Here is a 15968-nt window from a genome sequence, read left to right as displayed (position 1 = left end):
TGTTATTTATTCAGTGGAGAAGATTTGAAGGAAAATATATGAATTTGGTTGAGGGACTAAGTTAACATTTCTTTCTTGATTGTGTCAAGTTGGAGGTAGTATTAAATATTCAAGTAGATATGTAAGATTCCAAGCTCATGCAGGTTCTTTCTGCATGGAGATATATCAAAGACAAAAAAATTAGGATGATATTTGAAACCATGGATTTGGATTAGAATCTACTAAGAGAGCACATAAAAGAGAATTACTGGGATGGGTGGCCAGTAAGACATTTAGAGGTCTAAGAGAAGAAAGATATTGAGAAGTAGTCATTGGCAGGAGAAAACCAGAAGCACTGGAAATGTCAGAAAGCAAGAAAAGAATATCTTCTTAGTGAATTTCAGAAAACCTTTCCATTACATGCTTTATTTTAAAGCTAGTAAAATATGTAAAAACAGAAAATTGTAACTTTAATAACTTTACTAGTATCCTAATGTACTTCTGAAATGGTAGTGAAGATACAAATAAATTCAAGCAAAATATTCAGACATATTTAATTTTATTTATTTTTATATTTCTTCTTTTACTTAGCATTTTTTCAGTTGCTTCTTTTTTATTTGAAGAAAGAAAATAATTAAAAAGTTAGAGTAATATAGAGTTAAAAATTTAACACTAAGAAATTACTAGTTGATATGTTACATATTGTCATCTTAGAAGTTGTTGTTCAAGTTACAAAACCAAAGCATTAAAAGTGGGCACTCAAACATTGACAGTACAAACCATTCTGTTCAATGAGCCAACAAAATTTAGTAATATGGTCATCTATCTTACACACTTACACATACAGTTATATCTTTTAGAGCACTTTCCTTTCCTTTCAGTTTTACAATATATTGTACATTTTGGATCATACTTACTATTTCAGTTTTTATTAATTTTTACACTAGAGAGACAATATGATATTTACTAATGTGAGTCTTGTTTATTTCACTTATAAGGATAGTTTCAAGTTGCCTCCATTTACCTATGAAGGCCTCAAGATCTTTTTTATAGCTGAGTAATATTCTATTGTATAAAAATACCACATCTTTTTCATCCGTTCTGCAGTTGATGAGAATTTTGGTTTCCAAGATTTAGCTATTATAAGTTCTGTTTCTATGAACATGGGTGCGCATATATCACTGTGACATGACCTTTTCATTTTTTCTGGGAAAATATCCAGGAGGCGATTAGCTGGGTTGAATGGAACTTAGAGTCCTAGTTTGTTGAGGACTCTCCATACTGATTTCCATAGTGGCTGCACCAGTCTATCCTCCCACCAACAGTGGAGAAGTGTTCCTTTTTCCCCACAGCCTCACCAACTTTATTATCAGTTGATTTCCTGATGGTGGCCATTCTTTCCAGGGTGAAATGAAATCTCAGTGTTGTTTTAATTTGCATTTCTCAAATGACCAATGATGGTGAACATTTCTTTATGTATTTACTTACCATTTGTGTATCTTCATCTGAGAAATGTGTGTTCATGCCCATTTTTGGAGAGAGTCTTTGAATTTCAGCGATTTGATGTTTCTCAATTCTTTGTTCTGGATATAAGTGCTTTGTCTGAGAGATTGTTGGCTAAAATTCTTTCCTATTCTGTGGGTTTTCTTTTCACTTTGTTGGTGATTTCTATTGAAGTGAAAAAGCTTTTTAGTGTTGTGCAATTCCAGTTATTGACTCTGCAGTATTTCCCCTATGGCTTGCGTTTTGTTCATGAATTCTGTGCCTACCCTTATGTCTCCTAGATTTCTACCTACCTTGTCTTCAAATAGATTTAGTGTTTCTGGTTTAATATTTAAGTCCTTGATCCATTTTGACTTTAGGTTAGTGCATGGTGATAGGCATGGGTCTAGTTTTAGTCTTCAGCATGTGGAGAGCCAATTTTTCCAACACCATTTATTAAAGAGGCTATCCTTCCAGTGAACATGTTTAGTCCCTTTGTCAAATATCAGGTGGCTGAGTGCCTTTGTAGTTGTGCTTGCATCTTCTTTAATTTCATCTGTAACCCACTGGTTGTTCAGAAGGTTGTTATTTAATTTTCATGTATATATGCAGGTTTTGCAATTTCTTTTGCCTTTGATTTCTAATTTCAGTGCACTGTGATCAGATAATATGCATGGGATAATTTCAATCCCATTGTATTTACTTAATAATGTTTTATGAGTTAATATATAGTTTATTTTGGAGAATGTTCCATGTGCAGCTAAGAATGTATATTCTGATGTTGTTGGGTGGAACATTCTGTAAGCATCCACTAAGTCCATTTGCTCAGAGGTATTATTTGGTTCTGTCATTTCTTTGCTTTTTGTCTAGCTGATCTTTCTCTTGTGACAGTGGGATGTTAAGGTTCCCTATTACAATTGTGTTCTAGAGTATTTGTTTTTCATGTCCATTAGTGTTTGTCTTATGTAGTTGGGTGCTCCTGTGTTTGGTGCATATATATTATTAATTGTCCTTCCTCTTGAGTTTTTCCACTAACAAGTATGTAGTGGCTTTCTCTTTATTTCTTTTAATCATTTTAGGTTTGAAGTTCACTTTGTCTGCAAACAGAATGGCTACCCTTGCTTTTTTCTAGGTTCTTGTTGCATGGAATACTGTTTTCCATCCTTTGACTTTTAATCTATGGATTTCCCTTTGAGTCATATGTGTTTTTTTGTATACAGCATATTATGGGACCCTGTTTCTTGATTCATTCTGTCAACCTGTTTCTTTCAGTAGGCGAATTGAGGCCATTTACATTTGTCGATATAACTGATATGTACTGGCTCCACTTTGTCATGTTATGTTTGTGTTGTTTGTTTTCTGCTTTTCCCCTTTGTTTAATTTCTTGCCCTGCCTGGTGTTTTCTTTCTGTTCTTGTTCTGGAAATTGTGGTAATTTTTATTTCTACCTAGTACGTTTTTCAGTACTCTTTCTACAGTTGGTTTGGTGACATGAATTCCTTCAGTTGTTCTTTGTCATGGAAATATCTTTTTCTCCATTAAATTTGAAAGACAGACTTCTAGGAGAACATGGTGGATAGATAACAGCAGCTATGGAGGCTCTCTGAGATACTCAGCTTAGAATCCAGGAATGGTGCAGTGTGAGGAATCCTAAGTAAGGGGAGATATACCCTGTCAATCCAGGAATGAACTAAGCTGAGAGAAACCAACTGGAATGCAATCCTGGTGCTATAACCGGAATAAATAAAATCTCAGTGCAGAAGCTGGAACCCGCGTCTCTGGAAGCCGCGATTTGAATTTCCTGCTGCCACTACTGTGTCCAAATCGGCACAACAGGGAGAGAGACACGAGAAAGCTCTGAGAGCGAGAATCGGCGAACAGAGTTGAGAGCGGGACTGGTGGGGAGCCCTGCATCAACCTGCATACCAAGTTCAAAAGTATAGGCAACAACTGTAAAGACAGTAAGATTCATTATGATGCCCATTCTGGTTGACTATTATCTTCTTTGGAAGTCCTGTAATGTCTCCAATGTTTTGGTTTTATTCTTTACTGTTTTGTTCAATTTTATTATAACTGATGATATAGGCAATTCTTTTTAAGATAGCAAGAGACAGTATGGTAACCATTGTTGATCACCTTGTATTTTGTTTTTATATTATGTATTATGTCCATCCTTTTGATTTGACTGAATCTGTTCTGTTACGTCATATTTGGTTTTACTCTCTTCAAAAAAAGTAATGAGAACTGTGGGAATAATAAAACCCAAAATGTGTAATTGTCATTGTACAAAAGAGAGGAAAAGAAAGTGCTCTAAAGGATATAACTGCATGTATATTTAAGTGTATAAGATAGATAACCATATTACTGAGTTTTGTTGGATCATTGAACAGAAATGTTTGCAGTCTCACTGTTTGAAAGTCCACTTTATATGCTTTAATTTTGTAACTTGAACAACTATTTCTAAGATGACAATATGTAATCTATTAACTGGTGATTTCCTACATTTTATTTTTTCTGAAATTCTGCATAACTTGTACCCTTTTTCTTTTCTTTTCTCCTTAAATAAAATTAAAAAAAAATAAATTTGAAATACAGTTTTTCTGGGTACATCATTCTCGGTTGAAAGTTGTTTTCTTTTAAGGCTTGAAATATTCACACCAATTTTGTCTTAATTTAAAGGTTTGCACTGAAAAATCTGCTGTGATTCTAATGGGCTTTTCTGTTTTTATGCTGTGTTTTTTTCTAATAGCTTTTGGTATTCTGTTTTTGTGCGATATGCTTGGGAACTTTATTATTATATGTCTGGATGTAGATTTTTGGTGGTTGTGATTGTTTGGTATTCTATATGCCTCATTTGTCTGCATATCAGATTTCCCCCCATGTTTGGGAAATTTTCTGCTATTAACTTTTGTGAATAGTTTACAAATCTCACTCATGTTTATTCCTGCATCTTCATTGATGCCTGTTAGTTCTATGTTGTTTCTCTTGGCATCATCTTAATGCTGCTGGATTTTCATTTCATGGCACTTTGTTGTTTTTTAAAAGTTCTGTTGTTTCATGATTGCTGTCTGTGATCCTGTCCTCAAGGTCTGAAATCCTATCCTCAGCTTCATTTAAACAGTTTTGCCAGCTTTCAATAGAATTTTTTGTTCCTTGGATGTCTCTTTGAATTTGTTTCAGAGAATCTGCTTGTTTTCTATATTGTTTATTCAAGGTTTCAATCAATTTCCCATGCTTTTATGTTTTTAAATCTATTTCTTTTTTTAAAATTTTATTTAAGGAGAAAAAAAGCAGAGAAAGGGTACAGGTTATACAGATTTACAGAAAAAAATAAACAGTAGGAAATCACTAGTTAATGGATTACATATTGTCATCTTAGAAATAATTGTTCAAGTCACAAAATTAAAGCTTGTAAAGTGGACATTCCAACAATGATACTGCAAACAGTTCTGTTCAATGATCCAATAAAACTCAGTGATATCATTTTCTATCTTATACACTTAAATATACATGCGGTTATATCATTTAGAGCACTTTCTTTTCCTCTTTTTTGTACAATGACAATTACACATTTTGGGATTTGTTACTCCCACAATTCTTATTACTTTTTTGGAAGGGAGTAGAACCAAATGTGACATAACAGAACAGAGTCAATCAAATCAAAAGGGTGGACATAATAGATAATGTAAAAGCATTATACAAGGTGATCAATAATGGTTACCATAATGCCTCCTGCTATCTTTAATAGAATTGCTTATATCATCAGTTATAATAAAATTGAACAAAACAATAAAGAACAAAACCAACAAAACCAAAACATTGGAGACATTGTAGGTCTTCAAAAGTAGATAAAAGTCATCAAGAATGGGAGTCATAATGAATCTCACTATCTTCACAGCTGTTGCCTAAACTTTCGAACCTGGTACTATCAAGCAAAACAGAGTGGGGGGACATCAGTCAAAAACAAGATGGTGAGAGTAATATAGGGCTTTAAATCAAGATAATGGAAAGTCAAAGTGGGTTACTATAATATATCCTGCTATTTTTATTTATTTTTCCCTTAACTAAAAGGATAAAAATAAAAAAGTAAATAATGGAGTGGAGATTGAGATGAAACAGGGCATAACAGAAAAACAGCGCAGATCAAAACATAACCATTTAAGCAGAATAGTGTTTTACCACAAGATAATCCTGACATAAAAGTAGTTACCATATTGTCTCTTTCCTTGAAATCCTTGAGTACAACTTCGTATACTGTAGCATTAAATATATCAAAACAATGTAAAACCATTTAAGAGAATGACAGTATTACAGGGTATTTAGAATCAACTAACAAAATGAACAATGGTTTCTATATAATCTCCTTGTCTTTAAAACTTTTTGCTTATACTATCGTACATAATAAAATCCAATAAGATACAACCTGTTTAGACCAATGGAGACAGAACAAAAGCTTGATGAGACTTCAAAACAAGATGATACTAAGTCAGTATTACCTATTAAGATGTCATTTTCTCCAAAATAGCTGTTCCTATCATCCAATCTTCTCTGCCTCATTTCTGTTGAGCTCTTTTTCTGTCATTAGCTGTCAGTTTGTCTTCTTCATTTTGTTCTCTGCTCCATTCATTGTGGCCTCCCCACCACTATTTCTGGATTCTTTGTATTTTTCTTTTTTTTAGAATATTCTGCAATACTCTCTGTAGCGTTGAATTGGTGGTTGCAAATTCCCCCAGTTCCTCTTTATCCTGGAAGCACCTTGTTTTTCCATCAATTTCCAGGGACAGTTGTGCAGGATATCTCAATCTTGGCTGGAGATTATTATCTTTCAAAGCTTGAATTATTTCCCCCGATGCTCTTCGTGATTTGATGGTTTGTGCAGAGAAATCTGCTGTAATTCTGATGGGTGTTCCCCTGTAATCTATTTGTTTCTTGTCTCTGACAGATTTTAATATTCTGTTCTTGTATTGAATTTCTGGAATTTTTATTATTATATGCCTGGGTGTTGCTCTGTTTGGGTTGTAGGTAGCTGGGGTCCTGTATGCCTCATACATCTGAGTATCTTTACCTTTTGCTAAATTAGGAAAATTCTCCTGGATTATTACTGTGAGTAGCTTTTGTAGTTCATTTGTTTGTGTCCCTACTTCTTCTTTTATGTTCTTAATTCTTAAGTTATGGATCCTCTTATCATCTTCTTGTCTTTGTATTATTGCTGTTTGTTTCTTTGTTACTTTTAAGAAGTTTTTCATTTCATTCTCCCATATTGCCCTCCAGTTCACATAGTCTGTCCTTAGTTTCTTTCAAGCTGTTATGCCAGTTTTCGATAGAGTTTTTAGTTTCCTGGTAGTCCCTTTGAACCTGCTTCACGTATTCTATGCTTTCTCTATTTTCTCCATCAAACAATTCTCCCCTCTTTCTCTGTTCTTCCATTCCACCATCCATTTTTTCTTGGGTGGTGCTTAGCATTTCTCTAACTATTCTGCTTACTTCTAGCTTCAGGTCATTAATAACTTCATTCCTGAACTGATCTATGAGGCTCTCTAGATGGCGCTTTATGTCTATTGGTGCGGTGTGCACTATTACCTGTTTCTCAGGATTAGGGGCTGAGGAGCCTTTCTTGTTGCTGCCTCTTACCACATTCTTTGTTCCTTATAAATGCAAGCTTATATAGGAGGCCCAGCTTCCCTCCCTGTCAGCCACAGCCTGATTGAATTGCGCCGGCTAGGTGTTCCTGCCCACCGCAGCACACCAGGAAATTCCAGATTAGGCAGCTTACACGGGGCCCACCCCTCCAGGTCACCCTCAGGCTCTGGGATCTGGGTTGTGCTAGCCTATTGGGTCTCCACCAGCAGAGTCACGTAGGCTAGGCACTTCTCACCAATCCCGCTTGAGAGGGGGATATGTGGCTGGAGTCGCTGCAGTGCCCTGCTCCCGCAAGTCTGCCCAGTCCCAGAATGTCCTCTGCTGGAGTCAAACTGTGGTAGAGTGTCAGTTTCTCTCACTCACCTCACCAAAAGTCAGTGCACGGTTCCCTGCCCATCCTGTTTTCGACTCCATTCGCCGATTCCCATTCTCAGAGCTTTTGCACGTCTCTCTCCTTGCCGAGCCGATGTAGACGCAGCCGCCGTGTGGCGGGAAACCCAAATCACGGCTTCCAATGGCGTGGGCTCCAGCCTCCACACTGAGGCCCCTCTGTTCCTGTTCTAGCACCAAGACTGCATTCCAAGTTGGTTTCTCTCAGCCCAGTTCGTTCCTGGGTCAGCAGAGCATATCTCTACCTGCTTATGTCTCCTTACTCCACACCATTCCTGAATTCTGAGCCGAGTCTTTCAGAGAGCCTCCGTAGCTGCTGCTATCTGTCCACCATGTTCTCCTGGAAGTCTCCTATTTCTTCTCTAGTTATGCTAAGCAACTCTTTTACTAAGGTTGTTATTTCTGTTATTACATGAGAAATTATTTCTGATTTGATTTCCTCTATAGCCTCATTGGTTTGTTTCTTTATTCCACTTGCTATCTTTTCAGGGATTTCTGGTGTATGACTTAAGTCCTGTATTTCATTGTCGCCCATTCTTACTCATGATGGACTAGTTGTTTGAGATTGCATTTTACTCTTTTGTTTTGTCATTTTCATCTTTTGAGTTAATATTTGGTTTTTCAATCCCAATTGTCACAATTGTTGGTAGTATGTATTTTAGAGTCCTACAGTGTGGTTGATGTTTGTGTGATTATCGATTACCACAATGAAGAGGAGGGTCAGTCATCTGAATTTTTCCTGCAGGTCCTGTTAGGTAAGTCCTATATTCTTCCTGGGATGACTAGCCTAGGATTATTGATATAAGCCAGCCCTTAGTTCCTGCTGTTGCTACATCTTCAGATTATTACAGGTCACCAGATCTCCCTGTCTATAGTGTTTGTCTCAACTAAGACCCTACTGTGTCACTGGGTTTCTCATAAGCTCTTTTAATTTTCTCCAAGTTGGGGGTGGCCTTCTTGGCACACTCCTCAAACTTCCTGATGTTCTCTGTGTGGAAGAGGGAGTCACCTACACCCTTGCCAAGCTCTCCAAGGTCTTATAACTAGAGGGAGCTTTACTACTGCTATTTACCCTCTGAAGACCTCTGTTTTAGGGGCAAACTCATCATAGTGATTGGAGCCTGCTGGGCAGCCAGCAGTGCCGCATTCCTCCAAACTTACCTGTTCAGACATATTTAAAATAAGAACACTGATTTTTGGGATAGACATGTTATATAAAACTAAATCAACAGAACTGGCATAAATAATGGGGATTTTAAATTCAAGTTCAGTTCTGAATTTAGTCTATTCTTGTTTTATAACTTTGCCAACATTATGAATATATCTGAAGTACATATGCAAAATTTTGAATTTATATCTATTTTAAACTGCTTTTAATTTCAAACTTTTGTTTATGTTTCAGATAATAAAACCTAATTGTTATTCTAAACTTTTCTAGTCATCATCAATACATTAAAATGGTTTTTAATGAATGTCCATTTTAAAAGAAGGTGGGTAATGGGTTGCAATACTACATAAATCTTCATTAAATTGTACCCAATTCAGTTATGTCTGGAATGAGTATCAGTATTTTAATGTATCTTTATTTAATTTCAATATGGAACTTGCTGACTAACTTTTGAATAGAATAAAATGTTTGGAATTGAAAAATTTAAAAATTGCTTTCCTTGAAACTGTAATATGCACACTAAAAATATTTTTTATTTACTAAAAAGCTTATATGTTTAGAAGAGTGAAAGTAGCATTTAGCACCCTAACTTCCCTAATGCTATACCAAAGTTTTAATGTCTTAAAACATGAACATTAGACTTTTGATTAAAAAATACTTCAAATATAAGAGTTTAGGGTTTTTTTTGGTGGTATTAGAAATTAAACTCAGGACCTTCATAATTTTACTAACATGCCTTCATCCTTTTTTGCCTTATTTTTAAAAATTTGAGATGAGGTTTCGTTAAGTCTCTACACTACCTAGGCTGGGCTTGAACTTACAATATTCCTGTTTCATCCTCATAGTATGCTGGAATAAAAGGTTTGTGCCATCATGTACTTCTTAGTTTTAAATTTAGAGTGTTCAGGCATTTATGAAGGATTTTGGAGTCATTTTATGTGACTGAAACACCATTTTAATGGTGTTTAGAGTTCTCTTCCAATATTTGAAACTCATGATTTTATTTTCATATTATTCACTGTTTCAGTTGCACAGTACATAAAATATTTAAGTGCCTCTTCCTGAATTTTGTTAATTGAGTTTCTAAACAGAGGCTCCAGACTTCAGTTCTTTTCGTCAGAGGGTATAGGGTGGGTGCTCTCCTCACCCTCCTGACACCCCTGACTTAGTTGCCTGAAACCTGTGTCTATTGTCTCTCATTTTACTGCTAGGATTAAAGCAGGATATAAGTATGTGGAGTGAATTTTAATATTGTTAAAAGCATTAACCATACATTTTAATATTGTTAAAAGCATTAACCATACATTACTTTTTAAGGATTATGGATATTTGGACAAGTACAAGAGGTGGGAGAAGAGAGCAATTATTAAAACAAAAAAAGAGAGAAAAAATAGTAAAAAACCTAAAACAAACCTATGTTTATACTCTTGATAAACATTGTGTGTGGGAGAATGATTGGTAAGATCGGGCATTTCATTGTATCAGGTAACTATTGTTAATGAGAGAAGGATTATCACTCACTGTCCATTTACCCAGATGTTCTTTCTTGAATGGTTGTTTTGTGCTGGGCAGTGGATTGGGGACTGGGCATAATGGTCATTCATTACAGCTTTTTTCCTTCAGAAGAACAAAGTAGAACATGGGATGCATGTAGTGTACCTTAGCTACATCTAAAAAACTTGATTTTAATTTTGCTGAATAATATTTATAGCTATTATATCAGAACCAGCAACAGCAACTAGAACAATTATTATTTGAGCTTTTTACTCTATGTCGACCCTATGTTCAAAACTTCATATAGAATCCAGTCCTTAAAACAATAATTATAAAAATTAAATGTTATTTGTTCTTTATAATAAGTAGATTAGAGCTTGGAGATGTAAACTAATTGCTAGATTAACAGAGCTTGTCAAGGATGTATGCCAGAATCTTATTTAATTTTGCTTGGTACTGAAGTCCTGCGTTAGGCCATTATATCAAACTTTGCTTATTATATTGTTGTAAAGAAGTAAGGTGATAACCGTGTGATTTATTGGAGTAATTGTGCACAATGTCTGCCATTTGGGGTGCCCCACACTGACTATAGTGTCCGGATCAGTGGCAGTCTTTGGAATGCAACAGAGGTGCTCCTGATGTTCCCCTGAGAGTCTGTCCACGCTTTCATCACCTGTGGGATGGCAGACATTGTACTATACTTCCCCTAGGTTAAAGGGCTCTTGGGCCTCACAATTTATAGTTTGCACCTAACCTCACCTGCCCCAACTTGCAAAATCCAGCAGATTTTCCCTCCAGTACCATGGCCAGATCCCAGAGCGCTGACAGCAAACAGAAGTCAGTAAGTCCAGAGACAAGGGGGTAGCTTTTCTTTCCAGGTGAATGAATGTGTGGGTGAGAAAGTAACTTCCTTCTTCATATTGTTTTTCCATGACCCATTCTTGTCTTTACTATAAGCTCTCTGAGACAGAGAGATAGAAATGGTAATTGGAAACGCAGAACATACACATTGCTCTGATCGTTAGGATTTCCATAACCTCCTTTTGTTTTCTTCAAAGTTTTGGCAAAATCTTTGGACTTAAATCTGTAATTCTCCTAGTTTGAAAATAGATGCTGCCTAGTTCTGGATGTTCCATGAGTGTCCTGGTGCTGAGTATATGGTTGAGTTAACTGAGGTGACTACTATTTTGAGTTATAAAAGTGTGCTTAACCATTAAAGGAATAAATAAAGATAACTAGAGAAAATACAAAAAACCTCATAGTATATACTAACATATAGAGAACAAGGCAATGAACTACATATACTAAACACTTAATTTTAACAAAATTTAAGTTTTGTCTTTTTTGGTTTCAACTCTTATTGCAAAACATATTGACTGTTATAGATAGAAATGAAACTCAAACTGCTTCTGTTCCTCTCTGTCATTCCTCCTGCTGCAAAGATACTTATTAGCCTAACTAGCTATTATTCCTGTAAATATTTTATACCTTAATTATATATGGATATTTCTTGAAAATAATAATTTTTCATGTTTTAAAAATAATATATGGCCTCTTCTAGTTATCATTATATTTTGAGGACTTAAGTTTACCAATGCATGTGACTACTTTTAGGAGGAGTATACAGTACAAGAGAATGACAAAATTATATATATATAATATATATTATATATATTATATTACTAGTAAGTGAGATGGTTGTGAAAATATAGTTTAAGAAAATATGTTTGGAAGCTAAAAATGCACTTAAAGGGAGTTTGGGCAGGAGGAGATCAAGTGCAGCTCCTGACAGTGCATGTGGAGTTTAGGGAGAGCTGCATTGGGCTAAAGATATATCAGTCCTCCTTAGACTAACTTTCCTCAGGCTGCAGGAAGGTACATGATCTTGAAAAGCAAACTATGCAAGAGACCTTTGTGCTCATGAGGAATTCTAGAAAAGTCTAAGAGGGTGCAGTCAGATGTCAAACCTAAGGGTGGAGGTTCTAAGGGATCAGCCAGGATTTGAATTTACCTTCCCTGAGAAGAATGCAGTGCTAGTTACCCATAGGTGGTCTAAAATTGAGCCTGTGTGGTGCTCTGCATGAGGAAGATTCTCTATTTTTCAAACCGTGCTAATTACAGCACTCATTGAAACCTTTCGTTTTGCTGTTTCTTTTCAATGCTACAATAGCCAGAGACTATCTACAAGTAAGGTGAATAAGATGATGAAATGGTGAAATTAGCCATGATCCTCCTTTCTGGTAAGGTTTCTGAACAAAGATATAAACTCCTACTAGGGAAGAAAACAAGGTCAAATTATTTGAGAACGAAAGTTATTTTTTAAAAACAGTTGATTGGATTACATTTTTTAGTAACTAAAATGTGATTTTTTAAAAGCAATCACACCAAAAAGTTACTTCCTGCCTTACCTCCACAAAGTTCTGTTCTTTCTAAAAATAGTCTTAGAAGAAGATTTTCTTTTTTAATCTTCATTATGAAGTGAGTGCTTATTATCATTTGACAGGTGTAAAAATGTAAGTTGTCTAAGATCGCATAACTAATAAGAGATCTTATGGAGATAACAAATTATATTTTAGACAAAACTGACTCCAAAATCTTGTATTAACTTGTAGCCACTCACCTTTAAGAAAAAGTATCTTTCATTTATTTAAAAAATATTTAATTAGCACCAGTGATAATAGCCCTGTGCTAGATTTTAGGAATTCGGAACTCAGTGATTTGTGGGTATACCGGATAAGTGTATATTTGCATGCATGTGTGCACATGTATGTAGAAATGTATGTATGTATATGTGTTGCATACACATCCATGTACAGACTTCAGTGTAGACTTCTGATGCTGGAACACAGTCCAGATGTGTGCTCCAACGTGAATGGAAAAGTGGTAAGTCCTCTAGTAAAATGCTGTGCAGGGCTCAAGTAGAAATGAAGCTGGACTGGGCCCTTCAACATGGGTAGCTTTGCGCTGGTTAGCTGGTGGGGTTGGAATTTGGCCCCTGAGAGGGTCAGAGAGAGTTCTGTGGGAGAGAGAACAGCATGTATAGCAGCACTTATTTTTTGAGAGTTTAAAGGAATATAGCATTTGAGTTTGGCCTTTGAAGATGCTATTTTCTAGTCACTTGTTGCTGATGAATCATCTGTCAGTCTAAATGTTCTCTGCTGTCAATCATTCTTTTCTCTCTGATTACCTTCAATATATTCTTTTTGTGGTTACTGCTCAGTTGTTTTTATAACATGGCATCTATGTATGGAATTTTTAAAATTTGTCTTATTTGGGAGTTATTGTGATTTTTAAATGATAATTCTTTTCTTTCACTACTTGCAAATTTATGGTGTGTGTCTTTTTAATATTACATTTTCTCTATTTTTCCACAATATTATTCATTTGCATTTAAGAAATTGTATATATAAAGTATTTAACATATTTTGTTTTACTTTTTAAAAATTTTACTTTAAAGAGAATAAAACCAAACCAAACAAAAATAGAATAAAACCAATCAGAACAAAACAGTGAGTTATGTAGAACTTCAAAACAAGATAATAGGAAAACAACAATGGCTACCATAATGCCTCTTGGTATCTTTAAAATAGTTGCCTGTACTGTTAGACATAATAAAATCAAACAAAGCAGAACAGAATAAAACCAACCAAAACAAAACAATGAAGTGATACAGGACTTCAAAACAAGATAATAGGAAACCAACAGGGGCTACTATAACATATCTTGCTAACTTCCGTAGTGAAATGGTTACTAAAGTCAAATAAACTAACCTAATCTATCATCTTATAGAATTATTTCTGTTTTTGTGGAAAGAACATCTTAAATTTACTACCTTACCAAATTTTCAGTATACAGTATTCTGTTAAATATTAATTGTAGTCATCATGTAGTACATTAGTCTTCTAGACTTTTTTGTTACATATAATTACAATTTTGTACCCTGACCCATGTCTATCCATTTATTTTCCATCTCCTATTCCTGGTAACCACCCTGCAACCACCTATGGTTCCTGGCAACCACCTCTGTTTCTATGCATTTGACTTTTGTTTTTTAAAGATTTCACACATACATGAGGTCATGCAATATCTTCATTTTTGTCTGAATTATTTCACTTAATATGATATCCTCTAGGTTCATCTGTGTTGTCACAAAAGCCAGGATCTCCTTTTGCAAGGCTGAATAATGTTACACAATTTCTTTATCCATTCATCTGTTGAAAGACACTATGGTTGTTTCTAAATTTTGATTATTATGAATAGTGCTTCAATGAATGAGTGCAGATGTCTTTACAAGGTGCTGATTTTTTTCCCTTTCAGGTACATACCCAGAAGAGGGATTGCTGGTTCACATGGTCATTCTATCTTTAACTTTTTGAGGATTCTTCTTACCATTTTCCATATTGGCTTCACCAGTTTACATTCATACCAGTAGTGTGCAAAGCTTCCCTTTTATCCACTCTCGCCAGCACGTGCACTATGGCTTGCCTTGTTTGTGTAATTCACCACCCTGACAGATGTGAACTGATATCTCATTGTGAGTTTGATTTTTTGATTTACATTTCCTTATGATTAGTGATGTGAAACACCTTTTGAGAATGAATCCTCTGGCCATTTGTATAGTTTCTTTGGAGAAATAGCTATTTAGGTCTTCCGTGTTTGTTTTAATGAGATTTTTTTTTTAATGGAGTTTGAGTTCCTTATATATTTTGGATATTAAACCCTGAGTAGATGTATGGTTCATAAACATTTTCTCCCAACTTTAGGCTGTCTTTTCATTCAGTTGATTATTTTACTACATAGAAACTTTTTAGTTTGATATCCTACTTGATTAATTTTGATTTTGTTGCCTGAAATTTTCGTGGGGTACCTGAAAACTCATTGTTAGGATCAATATCAAGGTGCTTCCCCTTCTCTTCCATCTCATGTTTCCTTCTAGGAGTTTTATGGTTTCAGGCTTATGTTCATGACTTTAATCCATTTTAAGTTGATTTTTTGTATGTGTAAAATAAATGGCATTTTCATTATTTTGACTGTGGATACTCCATTTTTAATAGATTTTTTGTGTGTGGTGGATCTCATTTTCTACAATTCTTAACTCGTCTTGCACATTATTTGCATCTTGGTCACTCTGTACTGTGTTCTGGGTGTTTTTCTCAGAACTAGCATATATCTTCAGCCACTATCTAACCCATCATTTTTAAAATTTGAATGTGTTTTTAAAGGAAAGAACAATTGGTATGGGGGAAAGGAGAAAAGAAAAGAAGGAATAGGTTATACATACATGCATGCATATATATATATGTACACACAAGATAGATAATTATACTACTAATCTCTATTACTTCATCAAAGAAAGTTGTGCTTTCACTGTTTGATCATTTTTTCATGTCTATATCTTGTAATCTGAACAACTACTTTGAAGATAACAAAACAATATATTACTTTTGTTAATCTCTGATTATTTTGTTTTGAAACTCTGTGTCATTGTTTTTGTTCTTTTTTCATTTTAAAATAAAAATTCTAGCAGTTATATTTTAGGTTCTTTTCAAATATGCTTTGTTCTGTCTTTGTAATACCCTCATCCCTATATTGTTCATTCTTTCTTTTAGGCACTAAAAACTTTGAACACAATATATAATTCCAAACAGATCAATTAATTTGATTCTAAATTCTATATTTGATTCTAAATTCCCTGGAATCACAAGCCAAAAGTTTTACCCTGGCCCAGTATGGAAGACCTATCAACAGAGATAAGTAGAGACCTAAGTCGTGAAGTTGTAGAAATTGACATCGGTTAGAGATGTTGAAGCTTAAAT

Source organism: Cavia porcellus, unplaced genomic scaffold (genome assembly GCF_034190915.1).
Source record: "Cavia porcellus strain 051 isolate PalLab524CR breed Dunkin Hartley unplaced genomic scaffold, mCavPor4.1 scaffold_1, whole genome shotgun sequence".
NCBI lineage: Eukaryota > Metazoa > Chordata > Mammalia > Rodentia > Caviidae > Cavia > Cavia porcellus.
This window is presented reverse-complemented; position numbering follows the sequence as displayed.